At 40.0% G+C, this 15,797-nt stretch overlaps 2 long non-coding RNA genes and 1 pseudogene across 2 annotated transcripts; all 3 read right to left on the reverse strand.

Moving 5' to 3' along the window:
- Window positions 1-3,809: 3,809 nt before the first annotated feature.
- On the reverse strand, window positions 3,810-7,025 carry LOC129366561 (uncharacterized). The gene is made up of 3 exons (XR_008606632.1): window positions 6,864-7,025; window positions 4,851-4,897; window positions 3,810-4,708 (listed from the first exon to the last, which is right to left on the reverse strand). It is a non-coding gene; the product is annotated as an uncharacterized LOC129366561 (long non-coding RNA).
- Window positions 7,026-8,076: 1,051 nt separating this feature from the next.
- LOC129366645 (NLR family CARD domain-containing protein 3-like) lies at window positions 8,077-10,569 on the reverse strand (annotated as a pseudogene).
- A 3,135-nt stretch (window positions 10,570-13,704) lies between these two features.
- On the reverse strand, window positions 13,705-15,273 carry LOC129366621 (uncharacterized). The gene is made up of 3 exons (XR_008606640.1): window positions 15,185-15,273; window positions 13,948-14,079; window positions 13,705-13,813 (listed from the first exon to the last, which is right to left on the reverse strand). It is a non-coding gene; the product is annotated as an uncharacterized LOC129366621 (long non-coding RNA).
- Between the last annotated feature and the right edge of the window lie 524 nt (window positions 15,274-15,797).

A 15,797-nucleotide genomic window follows, 5' to 3' on the forward strand; every position in this document is an offset into this window, starting at 1 on the left:
TTCAGAAAAATGGCGTCCATCTGTACAAGCAGATTTTATGGGAAGAGAAAAATTAAGTGCTTAATACTTTTTATTGTGCAATTTTTGGTTTGAAATTTTATTGGCATATTCTAAATAAGTCTCTTAGCAGCATATTAAAACATCCTATGAAGTATTTGGACTGTATTTTATTGTAGTATTTGAAAGTTGAAAAATTGTCCTCTGTAGAGGACATTTGTACTTATTTCATCTGTTTTGTTCTGTTTTTTTTCTGTTGATAGTTCTAGATAAAAAGAAAGAGAGTCGTTCTCAGATGCAGAGAGAATTGTACTGCTGATTATTGATGGAGGGCTGCACAGTGAGAAGGTCCTAGGTTAAATTCCTGGCCTGGGGTCTTTCTGCATGGAGTTTGCATGTTCTCCCTGTGCATGCGTGGCTTCTAAAAACATCCCAGAGCTACATAATGTAGAACCATCAGCAAATAAAGTAAATGTGAACCAGTTAGATTCATTGTAAATATCATTTATATAAAGTAAAAACATTTAGGACCCAGTACTCTAGATCAGTGGTTCTCAAATGGGGGTACGCGTACCCCTCGGGGTACGTGGAGGTACTGCAGGGGGTACGGGAAGCTTTTCAAAATATCTTTAAAAAATCAGTCGCCTCCTCATAATAAGTCTTGGAAAAAATTATTTTGTAAAAAGTTCGATAAAATATAAATGTGTGTTCATGCACTGAATTTTATATTCAGTATTTAGTTTCAATATCCTTTAAAATAAAACGGACCAGCGCACTGTTACCATGACTACACTGTAACTATGGAGACGTGGCTAAAGCGTAGCAGCAATGCTGCTGAAAGTTCAGATAAAGTGAAAAAGAAGGCAAAACCAGAGCCAACGAAGTACAGAACATACATGGAAAAGTATGTTTTAATGGGATTTACGTCCACGATCTCTGACCCCCCAGGCACTGTGGGTTTTTTGCTGGGAGAATTAGCCAACGCTAGCATGCAGCCGGCTAGCATGCAGCCGGCTAGCATGCAGCCGGCTAGCATGCAGCCGGCTAGCATGCAGCCGGCTAGCATGCAGCCGGCTAGCATGCAGCCGGCTAGCATGCAGCCGGCTAGCATGCAGCCGGCTAGCATGCAGCCGGCTAGCATGCAGCCGGCTAGCATGCAGCCGGCTAGCATGCAGCCGGCTAGCATGCAGCCGGCTAGCATGCAGCCGGCTAGCATGCGGTCTTTCCTGCTGTTAAAGTCCAGAACTGCGCGCCTGCAGGAAACTATCGGAGCGCAGCAGCGCCTGCAGCTGCACTCTGCATACCTTCACATTTTCCTTTAAGTAAAGAAAGAAAAGAATAACTTCTGGAGTTTTTATTATTTAACCCTATTTACTATTAACAAAATTGTGAAGAAAAATTAAATAAATTGCGCCAAAACATCTTATTCGTAGCGCACATCTGGGAATCAACACAACCTCTTTCCCTGAACCACCTGGAGAGGCTTCGCTTCCATGTCTTTATTATTTAGCATCGTCTGGAAAAAAGTCCGCTGCTCTTGGTTCAGGTTTGTGGTGATTTTTGCGCATTGGAGAGGTGCTTGTGCTCTTGCAGGTCAGGTGCAGTGATAGTTTTGTGTCGGACCTTTATTTTTTCCACATCTGCTGGTGTCAGCCAGCAGGTGACACGTCAGCTGTTCGGTTCACGAAACCACAAAAAAAGCGAATAAACCGGCGACCCGCCAGAACCGCGCAGACGGTCAGAAGCTCAGGCTGAACGTAGAACAACAGGAGGTTCATACCCAACTCGTTCATTTTTAACTTACAGAAAAACACAAAGCCGTTAAATTAATAAAAGCAAGCTGACCAATAAGACTGAGCCTTTGGGGTTCCCCACCTCACGCATCAGACTGACAGCTGTGTGTGTATAATATGTTTTGACACAAAAGATATTTTATTTTCCACAATTTTGCTAATAGAACAGATGGTTAGATAATAAAAATAACTCTCTTCTTTCTTTTTTATTTAAAGGAAAATTTCAAGGTACTCAGTGCTGTACAGCTGCAGGTGTTACTGCAACAATCCATCAGTTTGCTTTTGTTTATTTCAGTCACTTGTTTCCAGTTTAGAATCACAGAGAAAAACTCCAAAAGGGAATCAAACTTAAAACTCTGCAAGCTAAAAACTTCTGATCACATAATAGCAATTAACCATAGAATTATTACTGATAACTATTGTGAGTGGTCCTGACATTATTATGATATAAAAAATTTCCTTCTCACCCACCGCGGGTGGTTCTTATCCTCTGAGCTCGGGTCCTCTACCAGAGGCCTGGGAGCTTGAGGGTCCTGCAGTATCTTGGCTGTGCCAAGGACTGCACATTTCTGGACTGAGATGTCTGATGTTGTTCCTGGGATCTGTTGTAGCCACTGCTCCAGTTTGGGGGTTACTGCCCCGAGGGCCCCGATGACCACAGGCACCACTGTGGTCTTCACCTTCCAGGCCCTCTCCAGTTCCTCCCTGAGGCCCTGGTATTTCTCCAGTTTCTCATTTTTCCTGATGTTGCAATCACTTGGTATTGCTACATCTACCACAACGGCTTTCCTCTGATGTTTATCCACTACGACAATGTCTGGTTGGTTCGCCATTACCATTTTGTCTGTCTGGATCTGGAAGTCCCACAGGATCTTAGCTCTGGCGTTCTCCACCACCTTTGGGGGTGTTTCCCACTTTGATCTCGGGGTTTCCAGTCCATATTCTGCACAGATGTTTCTGTACACTATGCCTGCCACTTGGTTATGTCGCTCCATGTACGCTTTCCCTGCCAGTATCTTGCACCCTGCTGTGATGTGCTGGACTGTCTCAGGGGCCTCCTTGCACAACCTACACCTTGGGTCTTGTCTGGTGTGGTAGATCTGGGCCTCTATTGCTCTGGTGTTTAGGGCCTGTTCCTGGGCGGCCAGGATGAGGGCCTCTGTGCTGTCCTTGAGTCCAGCTTTTTCCAGCCATTGGTAGGATTTACTGATATCAGCCACTTGGGTTATTTGCTGGTGGTACATCCCATGTAGGGGCTTGTCCTCCCATGATGGTGTCTCTGGCACCTCAACCTCCGTTCCCTGTTGTCTGAGACATTCACTGAGCACATTGTCTGTTGAGGCTTTGTCCTTGATGTATTTATGGATCTTAGTTGTTTCGTCCTGGACAGTGGTTCTCACACTCACTAGTCCTCTGCCTCCTTCCTTGCGGCTCGTGTACAGTCTCAGGGTGCTGGATTTTGGATGGAACCCTCCATGCATGGTTAGTAGCTTTCTAGTCTTAATATCTGTGGCTTTTATCTCCTCCTTTGGCCAGCTGATTATTCCAGCAGGGTATCTGATTACTGGCAGGGCATAGCTGTTTATTATTATTTATTAACCTCCAGTAAATCTGAATTTTATCTCCTCAGGTTTTGGTTAAATTTCCATGAAACTGTCTGACTTTGTCAAATATCAGGGTTTCCTCCACAAGGTTCTCATGAGAGTTTGTTGGAGTTCTGGTCCATTCCTCCTGACAGAACCAGGAGAACTGGGTCAGGTTTGACGGCTGTATTTGTATAAATATTTTATGACCAATGTGATAATAACATGACAGAGAAGCAGAATATTTTCCTCTCTTCCTTCTCCAACATGGTGGATCCATTAAACTGAACCATGTCTGCTGTTGAAAAAGAATGCTGCTTTCTTTTTCTTTTTTTTTTAACAAAATAATATTTTAAATGTAGATGTGTTTATTGTTCACTAAAAACATGAAGTACAACTGCAGTAAAAATACAAAAAATAACATTTGAATCCAAGATGAATTTAAGAATATAGGAGATAACTGAAACAAAAATATTCAGTAATTGAGAAAAACTGCAGTAAATTCAAAGAATCTGATGATAAAAGAAAGAAAAAAAATCAAGAGAGAAACAAAACATCTGGAGATTCATTGTGAATCTTTGACTGGAAACAGAAAAAAAACATGTTAATCCAGTTATAATCTTGGAATAATCCTGGAATAATCCTGGAATAATCCCAGGATTTTGTAGAAAAGTTTAACCAAGAAACAGTTTGAATCCATAAAAATATGTTTCTGAATAAAACAGACATATAGAGACTGAACTATCTTTTAATCAGTGAGATTTTCTAGCAGGATGAAAAACTTTAGACTCTTTAGACTCAAATCAGCTCAGAAACACTGAAGAACCAGAACTGGACCACAAGAACCCAAATCCAGGAATCAGAGGTTCAGTGAATGTGGTGTTGAAGGTGTGGAGGAGGATCAGTGAGTCAGAGGAGACTCTGTAGAAGAACAGAATGCCAGCAGGACAGTCCACATACACTGCTACTCTTTTAGAGTCAGAGGAGGAGGAGAGACGAGTTTTTATGTTATTGTGCCAGACAGAGTAACCATGACGATCAGAGCAGATCAGCCTCCAGGAATGATCATTACATCCAAACAAACAGTCTCTACTGTCTCCTTTCCTCCTGATTCTTCTGTAACTCACTGATATATAAACTGTTCCTCTCCACTCGACCTCCAGTAACATCGACCAGTCAGACCAGTTCTACACAGCAGCTGAGCCCAGTAATCAAATCTGTCTGGATGATCAGGATATGACTGAAGCTCCTTCACACATGTCACCTTCCTGTTGTCTTCAGACAGTTTGAGTTTTCTGTTCACTGTGTTTGTGTCGATGGTGAGTTGACAGGAATCTGATGGAGAGAACAAACACAATCCAGCTGCAGTTATTGATCATTTTTGACACTTTGACTCCTGAATGAGTGATGTGACAGTTTGAAGATGGTTGAATGTGAGCTGCTTTGTTGTCATGAATCAGATGAAAAACACACTTACATTTCCTCAGACCTGGAGTCAAGAATCGGCCTCCAGCAGGCTCCACCCTGAAAGGAGGAGGGGGGTCAGACCATCAGTCTCTTTCAGCACTTCCTCTACCAACCAGCACCACCAGGTGGCGCTGCACACATTTACAATGAGCCCAAGAAGAAGCAGCAGCATCCTGAACCCAGCAGCTGCAGTAATGGCTTGTGAAAGTAATCCTCCCTCCACTGCAGAAGTTCTGGATGAGCTGATCTTGTCTTTTATCTTTCCTAGTAAATTTATCAGAACTTTCGATCTGAACCAGTTTCTGCTCTCATTTTTACTTTTTCTACTTTTTTCCCATCATTCACTTCAATTCTTCCTTCCTTCTGGAAAACAAGGGATTTAATTTATTTCCTGATTTCATTCATACTTTTTGATCATTTTCCAGATGTCGCCCCCTGGTGGAGAAAACTGCCACATAGATGGATCTACTAAACTTCTAAATCTCTTTTCCTGATGAATAGTTTTTCTTCACTTTTTTATGTGTTTTATATTTTAAAACACATAAATTCATTAAAGTTGAGAGGTTTGCTTTAATCTGAATTTATTTATTTCACTCTGAGATCTTTAAACATCCATCTGATCACCATGGAGCTGCTTTTCTTTCCTCTTTGCTTCTGGGGCTGATTGGTCTGAAGCTCCATCCAACATGGTTTTAATGTTTCTATCCTCAGTAAAACATCATAGGAATCTAACAGCTGAACTCCTTAGACCCCTGAATGAGTGATGTGACAGTTTGAAGAAGTTGAATCAGAATAAATTCATTATTATTTCCAGTTCCTATTTAGCTCCAGGCTCTCCTCACGTTCTTAGTCAGAAGAATTTTCCACAATCAGCTGAAATCTTCCTAAACACGAGTGTTAAATCAAGAACTGATCCGTTTCCTTCATCAACATCTTTTGTCTCTTTTCCATCATTCAAACATCATCAGTTCATATCTCTAAATGTTCTTCTGCTCTTTCAGTTACTTTCAGTTTTCTGTTTCCATCCCATTATATTCCATATGCATTAAAGTTACTACATGTTATTGATAATTATATCTTTCTTGATCAGTTCCTCTATTTATGTTTCTTGTTTCTTTCTTCCTGTCACTGAAACATTTAAACTGATTCTAAAATCTATATATTGCTCTCAGCCATGTCTCTTTATTACTAATTATTAGCGACTGTCAAACAAAATCTCTGATCAAAACTTAAATCCAATCTGCAGTTAAGATGATTTTATTTTCCTCAATATTATCAAAGATCCAGAACATCAGTGGATAACAGATATTTGTGTCCAAAAGCATTAAAACCAGATTAACAGCTTTAAACAAAGATCAGAGATAAAAACATAAAAGCTTAAAGTGATCAGTAAAAACTAAACCTCCTCCATCATCACTGACTAAAGTCACCAGGTGAGCAACAGCTGATCTATAATCACTAATAACACCATGTGATCCAGCACTACATCTATACAAAACACCGATAATATCTGATCTATGATGTTATTAATCTTCATATTTTAACTCCCTGTCCATCAGCCAATCAGCTTCTTGTATTCCTCAGTAGATCATCAGTGGAAGCCCCGCCCAGCCCATGATGCTCCTGTTTGTGAAGACAGAGAGACAAACTGAACTCTGATAGGAAACAGTTTCAACTGATTTTCTCTCTCCAACCTCTTGGTTCCACATGGAGCTATATTGGCCCCCTGCTGCTCTGAATACCATGTTATTGTGGTTCAGTAGATGGGTTGGTTTCCCAGCTTCATTCAGAACCATGTGAAAGATTCTTCTAGTTTCTAATTGGATGTAGTTTGCAAACTTACACAGCCAAAATTACCAGCAATATTTATAATTTAACTGTAATAAATACAAGCCAGATACTGAATTGCCATAATAAATTTTAATCTCCAAACTAAATGTTTCCCAGCAGACCGACTAAAGACATTTCTCCCTCTTCCTCCTCTATCAGACCTTCTCTGCTCCTGCAGCAGGTTCCTCCATACCTGAGAGCTTCCAGTCTCCAGTGTGGATCCTTCAGTCCAGCCGACAGCAGCTTCACTCCTGAGTCTCCTGGATGATTGCAGGTCAGGTCCAACTCTTTCAGATGGGAGGGGTTTGGAGGTCAGAGCTGAGGCCAGAGAAGCACAGCCTTCCTCTGAGAGCAAACAGCCTGATAAGCTGCAGACACACAATTCATCACATGATGAGAAAATAGAACATTGAGGTAGAAACCAAAGACTGATATTTTTATGGGAGACAAGCACGCAAGAATAAAATTAATTATCATGTTAATATAAAATGTTCATAAAAAAAACACTAAGAAACTGGATATTCATCTGTTAATAACATAAAATAGAAATAAAATTGTATTTTATTCTGTAGGTAATAAAAATCAAAATTTTTCATTTGTAAAATGGATGATAAAGTTTAACAACTGGTTGGAGGAAGAATCTACAATAATGCTTCTTTGTACTCTGATGATGCAACAATCTGTCAAGTGTCCAGCGTTACACTAACAGTTAAAGCCTGATCTCCATCTTTCTACATTTCTCTTCTTGGTTCTTTCAGCCTGGAATAAATGAAAACCAGCTGAGTTTATGTGTCAAGACTTAGCATGATTAGCCTCGTCACAGTCACATCTACTGATGTTATAATCTGATACTGAAATAAAATTTACATAATATATTATAGCAGGTAATGGACAGAAATCTGGTTTTCACCAGGATGTAGAACATTTTACCTGAGAGTTTCCAGGTTGCAGTTTGGACTCTTCAGTCCAGCAGAGAGAAGCTTCACTCCTGAATCCTGCAGGTTGTTGTTACTCAGGTCCAGTTCTCTGAGACTGGAGGACTGGGAGCTGAGAACTGAGGACAGAGCTTCACAGCTTCTCTCTGAGAGGTTACAGCCACTCAGTCTGAGGAGACAGGGAGGAAATATGTTATTAAAAAATTCCTCATAATTTTATTTTTTTTCCTATCAAAAATATTTTTGGAAAACTTTATTTTACTAGGGATGCTTAAAACAATATTTTAGTAATCGATATCTATCAATTATTCTTACAATTAATTTTGTAAAAAACAATGATAAAATAAAATCTTGGAAAATCTGGCATAACACCGGTGTTTATATTGCATTAAAATATCAGTCCAGTTTATTGATCATCTCTAACAGTTACTTTTTCGTTAGTTTAGAAAATTAACTTGTAACAGAAATAGCTCACTTTTCCAAGTTAACCTGAAGTAAGACAAAAATCTGAAATACTATTCAATTTAGACACTTTGAAGAGATAATACACCTATAAAATAATCTGAAACATAAATACATGTTTACCTCATCAATAGCAGATTTTTATGCAAATAACTGCATTAACAATCTGTGTCCTTACAGAGTTTTTGTTGGAGGCTTTAACCACTGGCAGCAGCCTCAGAAGAACCTCCTCTGAAGCAGAGTATTTCTTCAGGTCAAACACATCCAGATCTATTCCTGATGACACTAAGATGAAACCCAGAGCTGACCACTGAGCAGGAGACAGTTTATCTGTGGAGAGACTTCCTAAACTCAGAGACTGTTGGATCTCCTTCACTAGAGAACGATCATTCAGTTCATTCAGACAGTGGAACAGATTGATGCTTTTCTCTGCAGACACATTCTCACTGATCTTCTTCTTGATGTACTGAACTGTTTCCTGATTGGTCTGTGAGCTACCTCCAGTCTGTGTCAGCAGACCTTGTAGGAGTCTCTGATTGGTCTGCAGTGAAAGTCCCAGGAGGAAGCGGAGGAACAAGTCCAGGTGTCCATTTGGACTCTGTAAGGCCTGGTCAACAGCTCTCTGATGGAGAGACTTTAGTTTAGGTTTATTAAATAATGAAGATTTTTGATGTTTGTGTTGCTTTCATCAGGTTGACCCCAGAGTTGATGAAGGTCAGATGAACATGAAGAGCAGCCAGAAACTCCTGAACACTGAGATGGACAAAGCAGAACACCTTGTCCTGGTACAGACCTCTCTCCTCTTTAAAGATCTGTGTGAACACTCCTGAGTACACTGAGGCTGCTCTGATCGATGCCACACTCTGTCAGGTCTGATTCATAGAAGATCAGGTTTCCTTTCTGCAGCTGATCAAAAGCCAGTTTTCCCAGAGACTCAATCATCTTCCTGCTCTCTGGACTCCAGTGTGGATCTGTTTCAGCTCCTCCATCATACTTGACCTTCTTCATTTTGGTCTGAACCACCAGAAAGTGGATGTACATGTCAGTCAGGGTTCTGGGCAGCTTTCCTCCCTCTCTGGTCTCCAACACATCCTCCAGAACTGTAGCAGTGATCCAGCAGAAGACTGGGATGTGGCACATGATGTGGAGGCTTTGTGATGTCTTCATGTGGGAGATGATCCTGCTGAACTGTTTCTTATCTCTGAATCTCTTCCTGAAGTACTCCTCCTTCTGAGGGTCATTGAACCCTCTGACCTCTGTCACCATGCCAACACACTGAGGAGGGATCTGATTGGCTGCTGCAGGTCGTGTGGTTATCCAGAGGAGAGCAGAGGGAAGCAGTTTCCCCCTGATGAGGTTTGTCAGCAGAACATCCACTGAGGTGGACTCCGTAGCATCAGTCAGGATCTCCTTGTTGTGGAAGTCCCAGTGGAAGTCGACTCTCATCCAAGCCATCAAAGATTAACAGAACCTGGAAGTGTTCAAAGCTGCAGATTCTTTTGGTTTCAGTAAAGAAGTGATGAACAAGTTCCACCAAGCTGAACTTTTTCTCTTTCAGCACATTCAGCTCTCTGAAGGTGAATGGAAATATGAACTGGATGTTCTGGTGGGCTTTGTCTTCAGCCCAGTCCAGAGTGAACTTCTGTGTTAGGACTGTTTTCCCAATGCCAGCCACTCCCTTTGTCATCACTGTTCTGATTGGTTGATCTCTTCCAGGTGGGACTTTAAAGATGTCTTCTTGTCTGATTGTTGTTTCTGGTCTGTGTGGTTTCCTGGATGCTGTTTCAATCTGTCTGACCTCATGTTCATCATTGACCTCTCCAGTCCCTCCCTCTGTGATGTAGAGCTCTGTGTAGATCTGGTTCAGAAGGGTTGGACTTCCTGCTTTAGCAATCCCCTCAAACACAGACTGGAACTTCTTCTTCAGAACAGATTTAAGTTGATGTTGACAAATTGCAGCAAAATGTCCTAAATTAACAAAATAATTAAATTCAGATATGAAAGAAAATCATCTTTTGAATTTGATTACATCACTTCAGCAAATGTGTAATTTATCTATCAATTCAAATCTCTTTAGAAATCCTCTTACTGCTCTGCAGATGGTCAGCCAGCTTTTCCTGCTTCATCCTCCTCAGGAAGTTCAGTGTGATCTTCATCACTGCCTCTCTGCTGCTCCTCCTCTGCTCTTCATCATCACCTTCTAACACCTCATCTCTCAGGCTCTCTGAGCATTCTGGGTAATCTGGACTCAGAACTTTCTGGATCTTCTTCAGTTCTTTCTTCACAAAAGTGACAATGTTGTCCTCCAGCAGCTGGAACAGAATAATAGATGAAGGAAACATCAGAGTGAAATCATGGAGCCAAACACCAGATGGATGTTGGACAGACTGACAGTCCTCTTGTCTACAAAGTGCAGCATGAAGTTGATTTTGAACAGAACTCATGAAAAAGTATTTGTTGTTCATGTACAGACCATAAATATGGAGTCCAGCTGTGTTTGATGCTGCTGGCAGATGGACCCTTGGGAACCTCTGAGCTCTGCTGGTCCACTCTGTGGAGGAACCAGGAACAATTAGGAAGTCATGAAATATTCATCCAGCAGTTTTCACATAGGAAATCTCCAGGAGTTTCACATTAAAAGTCCTTAATATAGAAAAACAGAGCATCACATGAACATAATTCAAAGTTAGAAAGAGGAAAATGATCTACATTGATGAATACCAGTGTACAAAAGACTGTTAATTATTTATTTCCAGCCCTCTAATTTAGTTTTCTTTTTAATCAAGGTGTTTTAGATGTAGTATTTTTTTTTCACCCACTTGGTGGTTTCTTGTTCATTTTTGCTACAGCTTGCTTAAAGATCTGAACATTGAGTGTTCAGATATGTTGGCTTTTGCAGCAAACTTTGTTTATTACGTCTTTCTAATGTGTCCGTCCATTGAATCAAAGTAATACTGTTGGTGGTTTAGTTCAGTTTCATACATTTCTAAGAGCTGTATTTGCACTTTGTCCTGTTGAATATTATGGTTGTTTATTGTGGTTTACTCGTTTTAATGTGAGTTAAAAGTTGTTTGTTTAACATTAAGCTATTAGGCTCGATTAATTAGATGCAGCTGTTATTCCTGTTAGCATTTCCAATTGAAATGCCTTATTTCTCTTGTGTGTTTTATTGTGTGATGCTATAATTTGCAGGGTTGATTATTATTGATGTGTAATTATTGCTTACATTCTCAGAGTCACATATTAATCAGTTGCTAGTCTTTAGTAATCTTTAAACATGTTTATTAATTTTGTAGACATTTGGTTTATTTGTGAAAGTATTTACAGGTAAGTTCTCATAATTTGCATTTGTTAATCTTTATAGAAAAACACAAACACACCACACATTCCTTTAAATGTATGGAGGAACCTCAAGAGCTAATTAAACTCAAGTAAAGCTCAATTCTGGACTCGGAAATTCATTTCACTAACTCACCTAAACTTATATATCAGCTGTCCTAACCAGACACCCTTGGAGTGATTGCAAACCCATAACCAAACCAGCTTCACCCTTCAGTCTTCATTACAACCAGTAACACCAGAATAATCCAGTAGCCATTTTAAAAAGTTGATTTTGAACTTGGACTTCAAACACTCCAAACTGTCAGCAGATCTGATGCTGGTGGAGACAGTTTCCCAGAGCTTGGGGACAGTGGAAGTGAAGGCTCTGTCCACACAGGTCTTCAGGACAGTGTGGGACATCCATCAGGTTCTGATGACTAGATCTGAGGTGATGTGGACATGGAGGAGGTCTGACATATGTGGGTTTGTCCATGTGGGATCCTCTCCTGGATTTTATAGAGGATTTTAAAATGGATCCTGTAGATCCTTGGAAGCCAGTGAGCTCACATTGTATCTGTCCACACAGAGACAATCAGAAGGTCCATGAAGTGATATTTGGATGTGAGCAGTGAACCAGGTGATCTAAGTAGTTGTAAAGATTTAATGTTCCTGCTGATCCCATTAAGAACCAGCAGAACCTCTGATGGTCCACATCTCAGTTTGGTTGAGTTCCAGCAGATCTCACCAACCACATCATGAAGCTTTCCTTCCCTGCTGAACTGCTCTCACAATGCACACAGGAACCAAGTCCTGATGGACCAGAATGGCTTTACCAGGTATTTCCCAGTGGAAATGTGATCCACTGTTAGTCTGACATGGAGCCAGGAAGCAACAGAACATCATCATCAACATCCAGAGATAAAGATATGAAGGTGTTTTCATGAGAACAGAGCAGCTGATTTCTGTAGATAATGGATCAAACCTCTGGAAATATAACTGGAAACATCTGAGTTCTTACTGGTTCAGTTTCTACAGTTACAGCAATTAGATACAGCTCACCTCTCTGATGATGGAGATCCAGGAGATTTAAAGTGAATGAACTCATTCTTTGACCTGTCACTCTTAAAGGAGACACAGCTGGGTTCTGGTTCTGGTTCTGGTTTGAATCTCTGATGAATCCTGAAAGAAAAACTCTCCTTAGAAACTTTCTGTTTTTTGCTTTCAAGATAATTTTTATGTGACTGTAAAATAAAAAGCTGTAAACCAAAACCAGAACCAGACAGATCGTCAGATGTTCTAAATGATTCCTATCAGAACCGGTCCAATCCTCCAACATGTTCCTGATCATTGATCCTCCTGAATAATGTCCAGCCTTCTTTAAAGAGCAGAAAGATTTGTTTCTGAGACCAACATGTTGGTTTGAAATGACTGAGAGAACAGTTTGGTGATCTTAGTGTTGAGCTCTGACATGGAGCAGAACCAGGAATCATTTCCACTCTGACCATCCAAGGAGGATCTGATGGAGCTTCAACCAGAACCAGTGGTCCGTTAGAGACAGTGAAGCCCACTGCTCAATCAGATCCACTAAATATTTAGTTTCACTGGGAAATGGTTGATAATCTGCCATGTTGGATGATGTTTGAACTTCAGAGGTGGAATCATAAAATAATTCATAAAAAATGTTTTATTTCAGAATGAATCTGTCTTTTGTTAGATTTTAGAGAAAGATGCAAATATCAGCCTAGAAATAAAATTCACTTCTTTCTATTTGTTCTTGTGTTAATATTAATATCAGACTAAATAAATGAGTGTTTCATCATGAAAAATTAGGCTTAAACAAACCAGAATAAAACCCAGTTAAATGTTTCTGGTCCAAATGTCATGTCAACATAATAGTTTATAAGAGTGAGTCCTGACTGAGGATTTATAAGATTCTTTCTGTATGGAGTCAATAACTGTCCAATGAATGATGGTTAAATTGATGTCAGGTAAACATCAGATCAGATTTAGAGATTCTGTTAACTAGTGAAGCTCTGGGTAGAGACTGTGGATCCAAACGGACCTGTTTGATTTTTATACAAAGGATCCAGTTGAACTTATTGTGTTCATAGTAACATGTTCATTATTGGAACATGTTTTCATGGAGACATCATACGTGTTACATCTTTGACGTATGAAAAGAAAAATAACCTGAAATTCAGTCCAATGTATTTATGACAACAGAACCCAACAGAACTTATCATCACATGGCCACAATAACAGATATAAACAGAAGTTACAGCAGTTAGAAACAGCTCACCTCTCTGATGATGGAGATCCAGGAGATTTAAAGTCAGGAGGACCTTCCTTTGACCAGTCACTCTTAAAGGACACACAGCTGGGTTCTGGTTCTGGTTCTGGTTCTGATTTGAGTCTCTGATGGATCCTGACAGAAACATGATGATTAAAACTTAATCAGCAAAGAGGAGCAGCAGCAGCTTCATCACCACGTCTGTTCTGGCCTGATATAGTGAACGCTGTGTGAAAAGGGCTGTGGACAGTTAGAGATGGTGACCTCACCTCTGACCTTTGCTCTGGCTCTCATCTTCCCCACACAGAGTGGTTTTAGAGGGAGGGACTCCCTCCTCTCTGTCCTCACACTGATCCATGCTGCTGAATCCACATCAGCTCACACACACTTTCTAGCTTCACCTGCAGAGGAAACACACATCATTCATCTGCACATCAACTCTGATCATCCTTTACATCATTAGTGCTGGAAAAAGATCAGCTGCTCCTCCTCTGATTGGCTCTTCTTCTCTGCTTCATATCAGTGTCAGGTGAATGCAGTCAGACAGCAGAGAGGCAGAGGAAGCAGATTGTTGGTAACAAAATGGTAACAAAACATTCTAACTATGACGATTGTTCTTTGTACTTTTACATAATAAACTTGTCAGATCCTTAAAATCTAAAATGTTAAACAATTTACAATCTTTTATTTTATCTATGCTGAAACAAAACAAATTTAACAGCATTGACATTCTCAATAAACACATTAAATTTCTATATCTATGGTCTATGTTAAAATGTTAGTAATTATGGGGATCCTGAAGGCCTGACGGGCCATAAGTAGCTGCTTAGTTCATTAATGCAATGGGCGGCTCAATGTGATCACTATGACATCATGTTTTCAGATCCACTGACTGCTGACTTAGTTTGGATGTAAAGGTAATGCAGATAATTCATGTTCATTTTAATTGTATTCTTTATTTGTTATTTTTTAGACTCTATAGTTGTGGGTTCAAGTCTTGTCAGGAATGTCATATGAGTGTCTGGTGAATGCAGTGGGAGGAAAAGGAAGCTGCCATCAGCTGCTTTACGTCATTCCGTCCACTAGATGGAGACATGGAGCAACATTTTCATACACTGACTGAATATTAGGAGCTATTTTAGTTCACAAATATTCATTTCTACAAGTAGATTATCTTCTCCATCAAAGATTAACTATTTAATGTGATTAAATGAAACATTTATATCAATATTTTATTTTGAAAGTAAACAACAGGAAACTAGAGTTTAATTCCAGGAAACTAAATCAAAGATCAGTATTTTTGGAGAAGAAAACAGAAAACAAATAATAAGCTGTTCATCCTGTTGTTCCAGTTTCCAGTTCATCAGTAATTTAACAGTCCTGTAGATCAGCCTTCAAACAGCAGAGATTAAACTTTGAGCTGAAATCAGAAGTTAACCTGTTGACCAACAACCAGCAGGAATGTTCATGTAGAAAAAGGTCAAGTAGGAAACAAAGAAAACTTACAGTTTGTTCAAATTATCCAAACAGTTGAAGAAAAATATCTGAACAACAAACTGAGACTCAACAACTGGACCGGGGTCGCCCACTTTCAGTAACATGAGATGCTGCATAACTGATGACCTCACAGCTCACATGGTTTGTAGTTTCTTATTTCAGAGCAGCAGAAGCAGAAAGTGAAATGTCTGTAGTGAAATCAGGCAGGTTGATAAAGTCTTCATGAGGAAGGAGAGAAGTTTTTAATGGAGTTCAATTAAATCTAGTTTTTAGTTTCCAGTCAAAATCTTTCCAGTTTTGGTTTCCAATCCCTTTATGGCACAAAAATGCACAGAAAAAACTCCACTCTGTGTTTTATCAATCTCCAGTTCAATCCAGTAAATTGATGCTGTCAGTTTTCCAAACAATCCACAAATGGAGACCCACTGGTGTCTCCATCCTGTGTGTGTGTGTATGTGTGTAGGTGTGTGTGTGTGTGTATGTGTTTGTGTGTGTGTGTGTGTGTGTGTGTGTGTGTGTGTGTGTGTGTGTGTGTGTGTGTGTGTGTGTGTGTGTGTGTGTGTGTGTGTGTGTGCGCACATCTATTCTGCACATACAGTAGCAATATGTGGTACTGTTCACA

This window comes from Poeciliopsis prolifica, unplaced genomic scaffold, assembly GCF_027474105.1.
Source record: "Poeciliopsis prolifica strain line A6 unplaced genomic scaffold, Auburn_PproV2 SCAFFOLD015, whole genome shotgun sequence".
Lineage (NCBI taxonomy): Eukaryota > Metazoa > Chordata > Actinopteri > Cyprinodontiformes > Poeciliidae > Poeciliopsis > Poeciliopsis prolifica.